Here is a 15,022-nt window from a genome sequence, read left to right as displayed (position 1 = left end):
CTTTGACCCCACCTTTTGCGCCCCGTACGTTTGCACGCAGGAAGCTACAAGAGAGTCGCGCAGTCCACCGGCAGCCATAACTGACCACCTACCGCACAGTGGCTGATATTTTTTCGCTCCAAGTAGACCGTGCTTTCGAATAAGTTACCACTATAAATGTTTTAAACAGATCGAATTTTCCGTTGCTCCAATTCCCATCAACGTACGCGCAACAAAAACTAGTATATTCCACATTTCCCTAAAATATAAATAATCTGAGAAAACGGGACATTCATACGCTGTAATGTGCTTTATGTAAGTCAGATCTTTAACGCCCTTCTATTAAATGCCTTTAAGGCTGCAAATATATTTATCGAGCCTCTGTGAGCAAGGAAAATTATCGTGCGCAACTGAGTGTTTTGTATGGGTCATTCGCCCTTATTTTATGCTCAGTCCAATTATGTGAGAATAAGCATCTACACCCAAATAAAGAAGATCAAGTAGAATAGTTTTTGCGTATATTCTGATTTCAGATGAGAAAGAAACTAAGCATATTTCTGGAAATAGGTGACACTCTGTAATGTGACGATCTGAGCATTAGACATTCATACATCAGTGCCAGGTATATGCAAAAGCAGAGGCAGAGGTGTTTAGCGTAGTATATGTAATGCCTTGCAACCGTACTACTGATGTTATAATCAGCGTTAAGTGTACAAAAAACTCATACAAAGCAGTATCTTGTCGTCTTTCAATAGTAAAACACTATAGAGCATGTCTCATTTCCTGTCACCTAAGACGACTAATCCGTGCTTTTGATTAGTATGATTAGGCTAAGTAATTTCTTTGTTGCAGATTCTGCAAAAGAACAACGTTATTTGGGTTTACAATACGACTGAACCGGAAAACATCCCATGCAGAAAAGACAACATAAGTGATGTGAATCAAGGGAATGTATCCTTCCACAGATATTTTCGGAACGGAACGTAAGTCCCTTTACAAATCAATTTAGGTTTTTTTTTTCTTAACAGAAACGTTTTCTACGGTCATAAATTGCAGGAAAGCCTCAGGGGGGAATTATTCAATTGGGTGCATTGGGAAGACAATAACTACACACCTTATGATGCGATATCAATATATAACGGAAATGGTGAGTTGAATGTATGTCATCCTTATTTTGGTGCCTTCAATGCATATACACAACAAAGCACATGCAAAACAATATATTGCCGTCTTTGAACAGTAACAAGCAAAGTATTTCTGCTAAAAGCGAACATCCTAAAAATTCAAGACACCATAGCACAGCGGCCTTAGATTAAAAAGAAACTATACTACAAGTATTGCTAGCCACAATTTTCAGTTTCCTATGCCCTGGCACCAAATCTGCACTCATAGGTGTAGAACGCAACATATTGAGTCAATTGATAATGATCTTCCAGAATGAAGCATTCCCAGATATTTTGAATTAAACTTTCATTCAGGCTTAGTCAAGCTGAACTAATTGCCTTCAAATTATTTCTTGGCAATTCTGTTCTTGCTAACGTGTCAACTAAAACTCTGGTATGGATATCTGTTTAGGACTGCCATAGCTCTAGCAGAAAACTTTTGAGCTAGATAGTAATAATTGCCGCTTCAATGCTCACGCGATACGGGTTATTTGTAGGGTATCAAATACGAGCTATCTTAAACGCCTAAACTATCCAAATTAAGTTGGGCGGTTGCTGCAAAATGTTTTCTGATGGTATTTCGTTATCACCTATGATCTCTACAATGACTATAGACGAAAATTCTATTGTTCCCTTTTGACAACTACTGAGCGTGACAGCAATATTAGAGCTGATGCACGCTTCTGAGTTAACCTCGGAGTAAAAAATAACAAGTAACTGGCAAATATTTTCACGCGTGGATCAGTACGTCAGGCGTGGTTTAGCAGGCCCGAGGAGGAAAGCCACCGGGAAGTGACAGCGGAGGTAGATAGCAGCCTGAAAGCAAGAGCATCCGTTCGTAAGATACTTCCTTTTTTTGAGTAAACATCCCACGAACGAGACGCTGTCGAGGTTCCAAGAGAACGGTGACGATTAATGGACTATCCGTATTATCCCCCGTCATAATATGTGAAGCACCGCCTCGATGATCGCAAAGCGGGAAGTGGCGGGCAGTACTGAACAGAAAGACAAAGGCATTCTAACGCTCCTGATAATTTTTGATGAAGTAGCGCGTGAACCATATGAGGCTCGCAGACCGACGGGACCACTGAATTTCATCGGCATTGACTTTGTCGTTCAGGTCGCCCAATGGTCCGAACATTCAGTACGGTCCGTAGCCACGGAGGATTTTTCGCTTGTCTGCGTCACCGAACACATGATCGCCGGGAGCGCATTGATGTCATGACGGCGGCCACTGTACCGGTCAGCTTCCTGGAGCTGTTGATCCCGAATGCTCACCTTTCCCAGTTTACTAGCCGCTTCTGCGCGTTCGAGGAAGTTTTCGATGTCAGTACGATGGCTTGGGTCGTTCAAACGCTGCAGCATCTCTTCCCGGCCGTAAAAAAAAAAAAAAATGAAACGTGCACATATGTACTGCTTCTTGTAAGACCATAAGCAGGCGAATCTCCCATAAGAAAGTACTTTGTGCCAAGTTTTGTAAGCACTGTAAGGCTACGTACTCGTGTTTTGCCTCGGCATTACCTTGTTGAAGCCCTAATAGAGGAACTAGTTGGTATATAAAAAACCAAAGACACCTTTCAGGAGAGCATCAAAGAAATGTATGCAAGTGACAAATGGTTGATGTGTAATTCAGGTAATAATATAGAGCAAATTAAATGATTTACAGGAACGATAAAGCCAAGCATCTGTCAGTCGAAGAAGATTAACTATAGTTGATATTTCGGAAAAAAAATGGTACCGGATAGAGCGTCGAAGAAATGTGTGCTAGTGACAAAATAATAGATGTTGTTTATTAGTAATTATTAGAGCCAATTAAGCGGTGTACAGGAAAGGAAAGTCCCAGCTGTCACTCGCGGAATACCGCCGACACATCTCGAGGACAACACAGCAACGCTCTGGATTACGCGTATTTCCAGCTCAGGTTCTGCAGTCGTCTCGCAAATTTTTTGAGATCATGCCACGGAGACCCCACGATTTAGCCTTTAGGTCCATTCGTCGCTGAATTGTAGCTTGTCGCTTGGTGTTTGCCGTTATATCTGTGAGCCATGAATGACTGCAGCAGCCCAGCAATGAAACAGATCAGAACAGCAATCAGAACATCAAGTGTGCTATGCCACAGCGTGACTCCATGTACGAAGGACTTCGCGGCTTCTAAAGCTTGTCACTAGGAAGAGCAGAAGTTTTGGCATAGAGCTGACGCTTTCGCAGTGATAGCCTTCGAACGGTATACAAAAGCGCCTAGAATTGTTTGGCATTATTAAAAATGTGCATATAAAATCTAATAAACTCATTAGGATTCCAAGACTTGTTTTGACGCCTTTTAGGGGCTAATTTATTTTATTGCGTACGATCGTTTAGTCGGAACTATGTTATATTGATCTTTCCCAGTCAGAAAAAGCTATAGAAAATTTTCTGTTGTTACGACAGAATTTCTGTGCGGTTTTTGACGGGAAGTTTGTTGTGACAACAGAACGTTCTGTAGTAACATCAGAAATTTCTGTAGTTACAACAGAAAAGTGGTACAGAACTACAGACAACAGAAATATACTACAGAAGAACTACAGAAAAATCTGACGTTTACGACAAAACTACAGAATATGTTGTCGTATTTTCGGCATGGTTCTGTAGTTTTTCCGACTGGGGTTTGTAAGAATATACGCAAAAGAAAAGTCTGTGTGAAAACTGGCTGCCTATTTTATTGTTAGTAATGCCAACGACAGGACTCTAATAACTTAACACAATGAGAACCTAATAAGTTCCTCTTACTTGTGTTTAAAATGATCCGTGGCAAGGGTAGTTCAAGAAACACAACAGCTGATGACTTGCGTAATTGTACCGGCAAGCGCCAACGTCTCTTAGCACCAGCTATTGCTACCATTTTGTCTTCTGTTTCTGTGGTTTATCGTCGTCTTCTACCTTCTGCAAAGGCATATATTTAACATTAGCCCAGGCGCGAAAAGCACATAACTTTTGTGATCTTAAATCTTATGTTTTTGTTTAGTTGTCAATTACTTTAATGCACTAATTCAGTTTGTGTAGTACATTTGCAGTCCACCCTGAACCCTGGCCAATGCCCCTTCGTGGGTATGTGCCAAATATCAAGGAAGAAGAAGAAGAAGAAGAAGAAGAAGAAGAAGAAGAAGAAGAAGAAGAAGAAGAAGAAGAAGAAGAAGAAGAAGAAGAAGAAGAAGAAGAAGAAGAAGAAGAAGAAGAAAAAGAAAAAGAAAAAGAAAAAGAAAAAGAAAAAGGAAAAGGAAAAGAAAAAGAAAAAGAAAAAGAAAAAGAAAAAGAAAAAGAAAAAGAAAAAGAAAAAGAAAAAGAAAAAGAAAAGGAAAAGGAAAAGGAAAAGGAAAAGGAAAAGGAAAAAGAAGAAAAAGAAAAAGAAAAAGAAAAAGAAAAAGAAAAAGAAAAAGAAAAAGGAAAAGGAAAAGGAAAAGGAAAAGGAAAAGAAAAAGAAAAAGAAAAAGAAAAAGAAAAAGAAAAAGGAAAAGAAAAAGAAAAAGAAAAAGAAAAAGAAAAAGAAAAAGAAAAAGAAAAAGAAAAAGAAAAAGAGAAAGAGAAAGAGAAAGAGAAAGAAAAAGAGAAAGAAAAAGAAAAAGAAAAAGAAAAAGAAAAAGAAAGAGAAAAAGAAAGAGAAAAAGAAAAAGAAACAGAAACAGAAAAAGAAAAAGAAAAAGAAAAAGAAAAAGAAAAAGAAAAAGAAAAAGAAAAAGAAAAAGGAAAAAGGAAAAAGGAAAAAGGAAAAAGGAAAAAGGAAAAAGGAAAAGGAAAAGGAAAAGGAAAAGGAAAAGGAAAAGAAAAAGAAAAAGAAAAAGAAAAAGAAAAAGAAAAAGAAAAAGAAAAAGAAGAAGAAGAAGAAGAAAAGCACAGTCTCGATGCTTCGAAGCTTGCACAGTCTCGAAGCTTGCGATGCCTGGGAAAAGCTAAAAGCTGGTGGCGGTTTTTCTACTCGTTGCCTTAGGCTTTCGTTATGAAAACGATGTGACGAGGAGAGATTGTCGAAACATTTCTAGACAGCTGTCTGTGTTCAGGGTGCTTTAGAAGCGGCAGGTCAGCCAGTACTCACCACACGCTTCACTGTGACCTTGTCCATGATCATGAAAAAAAATTAGTCGCATTAAAACTCGGCCCAAAAATGATTACCATGTGCGACAGCACTTTTCGGCTGTGTTGGACGTGGCAGTTCAGCATTGAATGACTGAAACAAAAGTTGGCAAGATAGGGTTTCATCGAAATGAATGTTTGGTTTTGTAGAAACAAGAGGTGCACTGTTTAAGTGCAAATCCCAACAGCACCATGAGAGAAGACAGGAAGGTTGGAGTGATAAAAGAAACAGCTGGAGAGGGGGGCCATAGTGCAACTCTACGGAACACATACGACCACCTGGAAATCTTTAACCAATGGCTACGTCTGCGTAATTTTTTACAGCTCTGACGACCATATGAATGCTGTATCACTCTAATGTGATGCCATGGTGACAATCGCTCCAGCAGACTATAGATCTGTGGGAGTATGCCCCTAAGCCTGGAAACCATGAGAGGCGCCGGAAATGCAAACTGCAGTACAGTCCAACTGAAGACTGTAGGCCGAAGAAGGCTGCGTATGCATGTTAGCGTATTGATACAAGAACGACTTTTTTGCGAATGTTTGAGCATTTCGCGAATCGTATGCAATATCATTGTCTAAGTTTTCAAACAGGGTACAAGAATAGGGCAGAAAGAGGTGTCGAGAAAAAGCCTAAAATGGTGCATTTAAATGCTTTCTGCGTCACTGAGCTTCCCGATCTTGGCTTATTTTTATTTTAAAGCGCAAATTACGAAGTGTATTTACGGTGTATCTGGTTTCAAAGTACACAGTGATATTTCATATTTAGATGAGTAGAAGAGCTTCATTGCTAACATTATTTTACTAATTATTGTGAAAAATAAGCGAACTTGCTCAGAAAAGACGCGATTTTGCCTTATGGGATATATAATAGAAAATTAGCTTGCAAGGATGATATTTTCAATGCTCTCCAAATTAATCAGGCAATAAAAACCGCTCAATGTCACTGCCAACGTTAAAATCTTCGGGAGTTAAGTCAATATTATTTTTCAGATCTCAAAAGTGAAGAGATATTACAGTACATAAGTGACGACGGGACGTGCGCCGTAGTAACTGTGATGATAATTTCTGACTTTATTGGAGGTAAGTACAAGAATGGATATGTGGAATGTGGATTGTGCTTTGACATCATAAAAACGAAATACTGTTGGATATTTTGCCTCTTGCGGCGCTGTATAACTATAGATTTTAGCAACGCGATGTTTGAAGCCCCACTGTGAAAAAAAAAAACGCTGCTGCCTTTTGCTCATCAGCATCAGCCATGGCGCGGACGTTCGGAGGGAAACATCGCCAACTTAGCTCTGATATTTATGATAGGCATATAACATGTCTAGGCTAAGATTGGACGGCAGATTGTAAGATATCATAAGACAACAAGACATAGATAAGTCGACAGGAGCTGCCATATAGGGCAACTGCGTTAAGATTTGAGGCAGGGGGGAATGGGAATTTAACGCAGTGGCACCCATGCATCCCCAGTCAAAAACATTACCACAAGGTAAGCATCACCTCGTACGACTTATTATATTGCTGCTTTATATGTCTCTAGGGTAAATCTCTGCATTACCTGGTAACTTGCGGCGATATGGTAATAATATACGCGAAACTAGTGACACGAATATAAAATATTACTGGTTGCGTCACTAGTAAAGTGACTGTACATGAACAAGGATCCCCGAGGCACGCAAGAGATGGAGTCATTGCGCCGTAACGTCGGACCTTTAAACGTGAACATTGTGTCCCCCATATCCTTTTCTCGCTTCAGAGCTCAATACGCACGTTTTTTCTAACATTTTCGCAGTGGCTTTAATCATCGAATAATTGGAGACCACACTTCATTAGAAATAAGTAAAAGGTTACACCTTGGAGTATTTAGATAGGCTTCCGCGAAATTCTCCCTGCAGCATGGTTATCTTCAGTGATTGTCGCGCTGCACTACAATCGCTTAAGTCATCAAGAATTAAGGAACAGCTAGTCATTGACTTAAATAAGCTGCACACTGAGGCCCATGAATTGAATCACCGCATTGCGCTACAGTGGTTACCTGCAGACTGCGGCATCATGGGCAAAGATTACGCCGACGCCACTGCAAAAGTACTACGCGAAGGCTCGTCAAAGACAATTCCAATTCCATTCTCACGAAGAGATGCATCAAGAATTGTAGACACTGAATCATGGAGATTGCAGCGTTCTCTGTGGTGTGACGCGAACCATCAATTCCAACCTCTACACGGAATAGATCCCACTTGCGTCTTTTAAATTGCTCATAATTGGAACAGATGCCATCATAACTGTGTACACCTAATCCGCTTGAATGTGTCATACATAAATTACTTCTTATATAAAATAGGTACAGTCAGCAGCCCTTTGTGCTCTACATGTGATGTGAGGGAAGATTTCGAAAATTTGATAATCTCCTGTGAAAGGTGTACTGCACATCGCAGGACACTGATTTAGGCTTAGTTAAACACACAACCTTGCACCTTGAACATTTCCTCGGTCCTTGGTGCGACGGGTCTTCGGCTTTGCGACCTACAAAGGCCTTGGTAACTTTTTCAATGACACCGGGTTGATCCAGACCTTTTAAAACTCATATGTGTGTGACTATGTGTATATGAAAGTGTGTGACACCAATTCTTTATTTTCATTCGTTTTTCCCCTCCCACTCTTTGTCACCTTCATCCCTCAACCAACATTAGGAGTAGCATGATAGACTCGCCACCAGGCAGACATCTCCTGTTGTCATTAAACTATATATATATATCTCTCTTTCGTACCCCCTTTGTCGTGTGTACTGCTCGCGTTTTCGATAGCCCGTCGCATAACTGGGATTGCGTGAAGGCTAACTGGTCTCTGAAAAATTCGCGCTGAATAGGCCAGTGCGCCGCGGTCTGCTGAGGACTGTGGAAGAGGCGATCCTTTGGTGCAGGTATGCATCCAATTAGAAAGAGTTTGACCCCTCCCGAAACCGTGCCGCTTGCTCGTCACGGATTCAAGATAAACTATAGTGTAACCCCATCCAGCACTGCAGCCAGAACTCGAAGTTCTACTGGTGCAAGCATTGGCAAACACTGCACACGATATCTCTCCCTGCCTCTACCACGCGCTATCAGTCTCCGAACTTCTGTCACGTTTCTTTCGTTTTGGGACACTATAGTTGGTGTTCATCTCCAGTGCTTTGATGCTTTGAACTCTGAAAACTATGTCTAACCAGGCAGGAGCTATCGAGCGACCTTTCTTCATTGTTGGCATGACCTTCACAGACGCCGTTTCAGAAACATTGGTGTAGGCCGCCCGCCCTGCTTTAAAACCAAGCCGTACAAATGGGTCTACGTGGCGTAGTGGTAACGTGAATTCATCTCCTGGTAGGCTGATTCTGATATATTACACACTACTGTGTAGTTTCCACCCCTAACAATATGATAGGATCAAGTCGCAAAGTCCTGCTAAACATAATGTCAGGTAACCCTACGATCCCCCAATGCATGCCCAGTTCAGGTACCACTGCCATTCCAGTACTTTTTCTATCCCAACGCTAACGCCGCTTCCGAGGCTTGATTTCCGGTGAACGGAGATTTTCACGCTATCACGTTACAAAATCGATACGTTAGGAGCCCAAATACTCACCAGGAAGGCGCAGATAATGATCGAGATGTCTAAAAGAAACAACAATCGTTTAGGCAGCCGTATAATGTAGGTGTATTTCTCTGGCAGCTGGTGCGCATGGAAATTAAAAGATTTGAAAAATTAGAACCCACCATTGTCACCCGTTAATAAATATGAGGTATTATTAACGATGCGCCCTTAACGGTGCGCACACTCCCAGACACCCTTTCAGTGAGTGGGGGTAGCTGTTCCGGTCGCAAAGGAGATGCCCTCGACCTGCGTGGCAAGCTCAGCCGGAATTCAACTACCTTGTGGTGACAGAAGGGGGTGGTCGTTTGGTGCCCAGCGGTCGCCGGTTCAAACCAGAGAAAGGATCGGAGTCAGAAGTAACAAACAAAACACAATTTATGCACAGCAAGAGACGATACAGAGGAATACACAATATCACTTGAAATACATAGACGAGAGGTTCACAGAATACAAACGCTAAGCATGCAACTACAGAATGATTCAATAACACAGACTTTACAACAGATCAAACACGAGAGAGTTACATAAACAAACACCAAATTGTTCACCGGGCACTGTTGCAGTCCGACGCCTCAAGAGTCACGATGTGGCCGCCATACGAGACGAGCGCCGCTCCCTTGAAGGTCCGTGGGCTTGCCAGCAGCGGGTGATCCCCGGGAGTCCAGCCGAAGCACAGGCGAACACGTCGCAAACACTGACGAACTGTCTGACTGGCTGACTGACTGACTCATCAAACGGCGCGGTCTCTTTAAATAGGGCGCGCCGCGTCTGTTTGTTAGCACGCGTCAAAGCTAGCGCGCACACACACTTAGCTTCGCTGGTTATAGCGCTCTCTCTTCCTCCCGTCGAGCCGCGCGTCGCCATTGGCCAGGTCCCATAGAACATGCTGGAAATTTCTGGCTGATTCCAGTCCGATGAACCACCGTCCTCCCCGGGCAATGGGAAAGAGGGTCACGGCAACGCGTACAAAGCTACGCGCTCTCCCGCGCGGGGAAGGGGACTTTTCTCTCCATGCCTTCCACGCGACGCCGTGCGGGCCTCGCGCCGGAGCGGCTTGATGAAAATGGGCGCCGATTTCGTGACAACCATAATATGTGACGACAATAAGATGTTAAGAATAGGTGTATCACCAAATTCATCAGCCTAACACTATCTTCTGTGTGCAGGCGTCTTTGATACTCATCCGGTCGACCTGCTGCAGTGCCAATTTTGGCCGCATTTCATGCACATAATTTGTTCCTTCCTCCACTTTATACCCGATATTCAACGCTTGTTTTTCCTTGAAATCCCGTCTGTTTCCTCCATGATCCAACAGTTATTTGCCTCATACTGCGTTCTCGGCGCACGTGCTTTCTCCTTTTAGATTTTTTTATAGTATTGCTACTTGCCGGAAGCATCCACTGCACATAATATACTGATCCACACTCAGTACGCAAGACACACACACCGGGGGCACCGGGCGTAGAATCACAGATAGCTGCGAAGGTTTCAGGCCCCAAGAACACACTAGACGCACACACACTTCGTCTCCCTCATCTTTTACTTGACTCGTATCATGGCCCACGGGCGCAGAAGCGCCGTCGCAGTGCGGCTTAGCGAGGGCCAGCACTTGGGAAGTTGTAGGGAGTAAGTGGCGAGGTGCGGATGATATCGGAGTGTGCAGTACGGGAAATGCAATTTTGGAAGGCAGATTCAATTTTGTAAATAATGGCTGTGACTTGACGCCGCTCACGATACGGGACTACCCAATTTTGTCCTGGGCGCCAAAAATGTGGAATTCTCTACGGGGCTGCGGCTCCGCTCTCGGAGCCAAGCGCAGCTCCGCTAGCTCAGACCAGAGTGGTGGTCCCAATTAACAACACGAACAACAAAGGGTTAACCGTTTATTGGTCTTCCTCGGTTCCGCGCGCAATCAAGCAACGGCACAATTTACCTGCGCAGTCCGTGTTGCTTCGTGGACCGAGCCTAGTGGACACGTCCGTTCTCCTGGCCCGTCCGGTTCGCACTGCTCCTCGGTGCACGCACACGTGCACCCACACACTCACTTCCGTCTGCCCAAAATCACACCCAGCCAGCACACATAGCGCGTGCCCCCTCGCCACTGCAATCAGGAGAGAGGGGGATGGGGGCTGCCACGTGATCTGGAGAGGAGAGGCCGGGTTCTCCCTCTCCGCCGCAGCGTAGTCTGGAGGGGAAGTGCCACAGACAGCCGTTTGATGTATGCCTGCCCGCAATATGTGTGTATATATATATATATATATATATATATATAAAGGGGAAATGAGGGTGCTCGTTATAATACATGAAGGAGAGAAGCCAACAGTCGACGAGGCCAAGGAAAGCGTAGGGGATGTTACTTTTTCTTTTTTTTTTAATATATGCTTGTATAATCACAGAAATTAGTAATGTAATCTTGTTTAGGGGAAAGATAAATAAATACAAAGTAGAAGAAAAAACAACGTGCCGATGGTGGGATCCGAACCCACGACCTCCGAATATCGCGTCCGGTGCTCTTCCAACTGAGCTATATCGGCCGCTATCCCCCCTGCTACTTTCTTGGGTATTTATGTTGTCTGTATACGAACCTTGAGAGTGTTCACCAGCGCCACCCTCAACCATAGCGGCGGACGTAGAACGTCCCTTTGTTACCGCCAGCGTCACGTAGAACGTGATCAAGAGCGAGGGCGAAAGCTGTGCTAGAACCCTCTTACGCTACCTATGGCTTCAAGGCTGCCAGAACCGAGACCCCCGTAAGCTACAAGCAGATCAATTAAGGGGAAATGAGGGTGCTCGTTATAATACATGAAGGAGAGAAGCCAACAGTCGACGAGGCCAAGGGAAGCGTAGGGGATGTTACTTTGTCTTTTTTTTTTTAATATATGCTTGGATAATCACAGAAATTAGTAATGTAATCTTGTTTAGGGGAAAGATAAATAAATACAAAGTAGAAGAAAAAACAACGTGCCGATGGTGGGATCTGAACCCACGACCTCCGAATATCGCGTCCGGTGCTCTTCCAACTGAGCTACATCGGCCGCTGTCCCCCCTGCTACTTGCTTGGGTATTTTATCCTTACTTTATAAGCCTTCTAGTGCATTTTTTTGTGATGTTTACTTGCCTTATATATTTTCTGGCCTTTTTTTATTCGTGGGGGTATTGTGCATACTGGATACGTCTCTCGAGGCCACTGACTGCCATTTCTCTCGATACCATTATAAGACTTCTGATATATTCTCCCCACCCCTCTACTTCATCGCTTGGCACTGGCATATATGGTTACAGCATGATTAAAACACATTTAGCGCCAGTGAATTGCAATATTCATACCTTTTCGGAAACAAGTTGTCAATAGCGTATATTTATCACAAAATCCTGCAAGAACGGCTAACCTTCGCCTAATTGAAAAAAAAAATCAAAATTCGTCTCAAAAGCAACGCCAATTGATCTTGCGAACAGTCGCACCTTGTGACAAATGCTTTTTTTTTATCTCATAGGAGTGAAACCCAAAAACCGCTCGAATTGATGGTGCAATACGGTTTTATATCCAATGGTAGTGTATATGACTAATAAATAACTTAATAGTGTATTCTTGTACAGGTATACCCTACCATGATGTATACGCAGTGAAATGTATTGCCACTGAAGATGTCGAAGAATGAATGGCCGCTACGTTTGCGATAATTACAGGAAAACACTTATATGTCTTAGTACTATTCATCAGTCCCCCGTTCTGACCTATGATAACCTGCTTGAGCCATAAGCCGCGTATCATAAGAAATACAATAGGATAGTGTTTGCTGAACTTCGGCGACCGTGCCTACGCACATGATCTTAGATGTCACTATTAAGCATTTTTACTACAGCGGCTAGACTAATCCGAGCCTCGGAACTTAACCCAGGTTTCTTAAGCCGGGACAGCTTGTAATCGGCTATTGGTGCTATACATGTGTTCTAGTAATCTTTCCTAAAAGCCAAATTTATTTCGCTCTGCTCTTAGTTTTTTGCATAGCGGCCTAAAGTATATGCGCCACCCTTAAACAGGGCATGTTTTTGGCTAATACCTAGGCACAGTCGTCAGCATGGCTGCATACAGTTCTGAAGTGGTGTACAGCGGAGCAGACATAGCGAAATTTTGGAGCGTCGATGGCATAATTACCACAGTGTACCTGGCAGTAAAAATAGTATGCCTACGTGCATTCATCCTAACATCATCACTTGTCTGAACAACGCGCTTCTGTTCAAACAATTCCCTTTCTTGGAGGAACAGCGCGATTTTCGACCGCTCTAGGCAGACGTTCTGACGACTGTACAAAGCTAAGCATGGTGAAATTTTTATCAGATAGGTGTAGTTGGTTCAGAAAGGAAAATATCGACCGTTGGTTCTTAGAGCTCTACGACTTCATTCTCCTCTTCCATTTCATTAGAGAACTTACCTTTAATGATGCAGAGAAAGCATTGTAACCCCCTTTCAATGCGTAGACAACGGCAGCCAATACTGATTAAACGTGCTCACAAGCTTTATGTCACGTTTTTATACAGTGCGGTAAAAGACCAGCATAGTAAGATACTACTGAAATAAACTTTTTTTTAGTGACTTGCTTACCCATAATCGAAATACAAGATACCGGCAAAAAAAAAAACTAACTTTCTTAGCCGTCATCGAAGAACTGAATCAATGCCACTTTTAGCTATTTCTAACACAAATTAGCGCTCCTATATAGGCGCAAATATCACCTGCTACCCTATGGAACAACCTAGTCCAATGTACACGCAGCTGCATTCAGGACAAATCTGGTGAAATCCCTACTGATTGACTTCCAAAACCATGTGGCATGCGCTTTGAGTACAAACAAATAACGCGAACTGTCGAATGATCATAGGGAATTTTTATGTGCTTGTTCCTGAAGGCATACGGTGTTACTTATTACGCGGAGAGAGAACCAAGAATGAAGATTATTGTCAAAATTGCCGTTCTCCTCATCCCTGAGGTAGAGAACGTACTGTTTACAGCACCTAGATGAAAAGTATTGGTCTGAACTCTGACTGGCGCCACCCTCTCTCACCAATCACATTTGGTTAACCAATTCCGGAGCATTTGATTAGGCCCCTCTTCTTCTGTCTTTTCATTTCCCTTCTAACGTCTTCCTTTTTCTCACTAAGCGGTTGAGGTTCTGTACTTAAAAGTGAGAGCGTTAATATCCGCTTCATGTTAAAAAAATTTTAGGTATCGTGTTACTGTTTTTCAAAGTGATGCAACCATGAAATGTAGTTTTCAGATGATTAATAAATATCTCCTCCAGTAATGAAACGATGAGAAGCTTTGAGGAAAATTCTACCGTGCATCAACAATTTCGGCAAACACGCAATCAGGTGATAGACTGCTTCAGCGATGCCTGAATTGTCATATGGTAATGCTGCCATAGGCCGAGCACTGAGGCAACAGAACGCTCCAAGTGCGCCGAACAGCCCGAAATAGAAACTGATAAAAGAACACCAGGACATGCCCCGAAACTTTTACGAACATTGTTCCTGGGATGAGCGATTAGCCTTCCCACATTACAATCATTCGCTCCGTAAGTAAACTATGTGCACCTGGACCAACGAAATTGACATCAGATGTGTTCGGCATCATCGTATTCACAGTGTTTACTACGCCTAACAATACATAATTCATTTATTGCCGTATAATGCGCAACAGCAGTTTTACATACCCTACTTACACTAAACACTGTTGTTCTGTTCTTATTCCTCCAGGCAAACCAGTCGGTTGGACGGATCTCCGCTTGACCAACTCCGTTGTAGGAGCAGGCCCATCTCCTAACTGCTCGGAGAAGTTTGATATCATTGTCAACGTTACCAAAAAACCCTGGAGACAGGCCTATTTTTCTTATTGTCAGTCATAGCCTTCGAACGCTATATAAAAGCGGCTAGAATTCTTTGACATTAATAAAAATATGAATATAAAATCTAATGACTTCATTAACATTCAAACACTTGTTCTGACGCTTTGACATACAGTAAAGCAGGAATCGGCGGCGTTGGAAACAGACTCTCACCTTACCGCACTTCAGAGCTCCAAAGTTCCTTGACTACATTTTACGGCACTGATCACGCCAACGATGAAGACTGGCTCACAATGT

At 42.8% G+C, this 15,022-nt stretch overlaps 1 long non-coding RNA gene across 1 annotated transcript; it reads left to right on the top strand.

Annotated features, from left to right (window-relative positions):
* Positions 1-1,003: 1,003 nt before the first annotated feature.
* Positions 1,004-14,735, top strand: LOC146175998 (uncharacterized). The gene is made up of 3 exons (XR_014701160.1): positions 1,004-1,126; positions 6,240-6,329; positions 14,637-14,735. It is a non-coding gene; the product is annotated as an uncharacterized LOC146175998 (long non-coding RNA).
* The last annotated feature ends 287 nt before the right edge of the window (positions 14,736-15,022 follow it).

The sequence above is a fragment of the Amblyomma maculatum genome, chromosome 10 (assembly GCF_055883805.1).
Source record: "Amblyomma maculatum isolate TAMU_Amacu chromosome 10, ASM5588380v1, whole genome shotgun sequence".
NCBI classification, from domain to species: domain Eukaryota; kingdom Metazoa; phylum Arthropoda; class Arachnida; order Ixodida; family Ixodidae; genus Amblyomma; species Amblyomma maculatum.
This window is presented reverse-complemented; position numbering and strand designations above follow the sequence as displayed.